The sequence below is a fragment of the Suncus etruscus genome, chromosome X (genome assembly GCF_024139225.1).
Source record: "Suncus etruscus isolate mSunEtr1 chromosome X, mSunEtr1.pri.cur, whole genome shotgun sequence".
Taxonomy (NCBI): domain Eukaryota; kingdom Metazoa; phylum Chordata; class Mammalia; order Eulipotyphla; family Soricidae; genus Suncus; species Suncus etruscus.
In genome coordinates, this window is record NC_064868.1 from 27,988,993 (window position 1) to 27,991,778 (window position 2,786).

The 2,786-nt window shown below is 39.0% G+C and overlaps 1 non-coding gene across 1 annotated transcript; it reads left to right on the forward strand.

Moving 5' to 3' along the window:
* Positions 1-1,893: 1,893 nt before the first annotated feature.
* Positions 1,894-1,995, forward strand: LOC125999579 (U6 spliceosomal RNA). Its single transcript, XR_007492110.1, has one exon. It is a non-coding gene; the product is annotated as a U6 spliceosomal RNA (small nuclear RNA).
* Positions 1,996-2,786: the final 791 nt, after the last annotated feature.

Sequence of the window (2,786 nt, forward strand, 5' to 3'; positions counted from 1 at the left end):
GGACAATATACAGTTTTATAACTTATGACTTTAAAAGTTTGTAGTGTTATTAACCACTAATCTCTTGAAATGTTTATCTGTATTCCACACTGCAACATTTTCTCTAACACTGTGATTGCATTGTTGGATGCTTTGTATTCTGTTCCTCTCTTTAATGTTCTTAACTCCTGTTATTTTTTGTTTCCTTGTCTTTTTATTTTAGTTGCTAACTGAAAATTGTGAAGCCTTTGTGTATGTTGACTGGTCCCTAAAACAGATCAATTGACATCTTCTGTTTATTGGAAATAAAGTATCTCAACTCAATAATTTTTATTTTACTAATATATAATATGAAATGATGTACTAATATTAAAAATGCTCAGGAATTATTCTAGGTCATTTTGTAGTGTTGATACACACACACACACACACACACACACACATATATATATATATATATATAATCCACATATTGGGTGAGTCCTCCTCCAGAATGGTGCCTCTAGCCCCTTTGGCTGAACATTCTGAAGATGCAGGGTAACAGCAGAGAAATATTTCACAAGTAGTCAGATAAGATAGTCACTGGAGTCAGCTCGCTTTATTCCTAATGGCCTTTTCTCTGTCATGAGCCTTTCTGCCATCTTTGCTGAGCTCTCCCTGCCTGTGCTCCTAAGCCAAGTCTTTTACTTTTCCTGCCTATCTCACAAACTCCTCTCCAGCATCTGCACTTTTTCTTTATTATCCAGATCCAGGGTGGGGGAAGGCCCTGTAATCCAGGTGTGGTTTTACATACCAAAAGAAGTAGTTGGAGAACTAGGAAGTTGGGCAAAGAGCCTTTGTTAGTCTTTTACTTAGGTTCATTTACACTGTAGTATTTATGAAATACTGTTCAACCCCATTCTGCCTCTTATTTCCCTCTGTTACAGTTTGTATTTCTATCAACCATACACCATAACTTCCCAAAGGGCTCCCTGGTGTATTCTTAAACATCACTAGTGTTGGCTTCCAGAGTGAAATTCCTAACACACTGAAGAAATTATAGTCCTAAAAACTTCTTAAAAGCTGAAGAGATTATGTTATAGCCTTCCTTTAATCATACACAACTTCCTGAAGTGCAGGTTGATTACATTATCATGGCATGTGTTGACTTGACTTCCTGGTCTGGTCTTGGCCTATATTTCTAGCTTTAGTCCTTAATTTGAATACCTCTGTGCTTCAAATTTCAAGAATTATAGTAGAGTACCGTGGCAGAGCAAGATGTTTAAAACTTGTGTGTATCTCTGTGCAATTAATTTTTTGGCTTTGTTTTGGGGCCACGCTTGGCAATGCTCAGGGACTACTCCTGGCAGTGGTCAGGGCACCATATGGGATGCCAGGAGAGATCAAACCAAGTTTGGCTGTGTGTAAAACAAGCACCCTGTCAGCTGTATTATTTTTCTGACACAGTTGTGTGTTTTAAAGTTACCTCTTCTTATGAAATCCACTGGATTATCTATTGTAAAGTAACAGATTAACATAAATTAATTTAATGGCTTCACAAGTGTAATCTCTCAGCCTCTGTAATTTAGAAATTCAGGTGGAGCATTTCTGGTGTCTCTGCTGTAGGTGTCTTGAAAGCTACCATCAAGGTGTCAATTAAGACTAAGGTATCATCTGAAGGCTCTCTGAGGAAGGATCTGCTTTTAAGCCCATTCATTGATTATAATAGATTCAATTCTCCCAAACTCAAATTCTAACTGGATTCTAACTGGAAACCTTCCTTGGTGGCTGGTTTTATTGACTTCTACTTCACAAGGATGACAGCTGATTCATCAAATCCAACAAGGGAGCAGGGATATAGTTCCATAACCATTACCCAATTCTATGATATAGAGGTTCAACATCAATATGGTTAAGGGAGGAGATTTAAAAATGATACTCTTTGGCAGCACATATACTAAAATCAGAATATACAGAGATTTATCATGGTCTCTGAGCAAGGATGACACACAAATTTGTGAAGTGTTCCATATTTTTAATAAAGGGAAGAGAAAAGAGCTATAATATAAAACAGTTATTAATATGACCTTTTAAAAAATAAAAACGAGGGGCCAGAGAGATAGCACAGCAGTACGGCCTTTGCCCTGCAAGCAGCCGACTCAAGACCAATGGTGATTTGAATCCCGGCATCCCATATGGTCCCCCATGCCTGCCGGGAGCAATTTCTGAGCAGAAAGTCAGGAGTAACCCCTGAGCACCTCAAGGTGTAGCCCAGAATCCAAAAAAAATGATACAAAAGGGGCCAGAGAGATAGCATAGCAGTAGGGCATTTGCCTTGCATGTAGCCTATCCAGGACAAATGGTGGTTCTAATCCCAGCATCCCATATGCTCCCCCAAGCCTGCCAGGGGGGATTTCTGAGTATAGAGCCAGGAATAACCCCTGAGAGCTGCTGGGTGTAGCCTAAAAACAAAAAAATGATACAAATACCAATATCCCAAATCTCCCTCCTCCCTACTAACCCCCGCCTGTACTCTAGACAGGCTTTCTATTTCCCTCGTACATTCTCATTATTAAGATAGTTCAAAACGTAGTTATTTCTCTAACTAAACTCATCCCTGTTTGTGGTGAGCTTCATGAGGTGAGCTGGAACTTCCAGCTCTTTTCTCTTTTGTGTCTGAAAGTTATTATTGCAAGAATGTCTTTCATTTTTCTTAAAACCCATAGATGAGTGAGACCATTCTGCGTCTTTCTCCCTCTCTGACTTATTTCCCTCAGCATAATAGACTCCATGTACATCCATGTATAGGAAAATTTCATGACTTCATC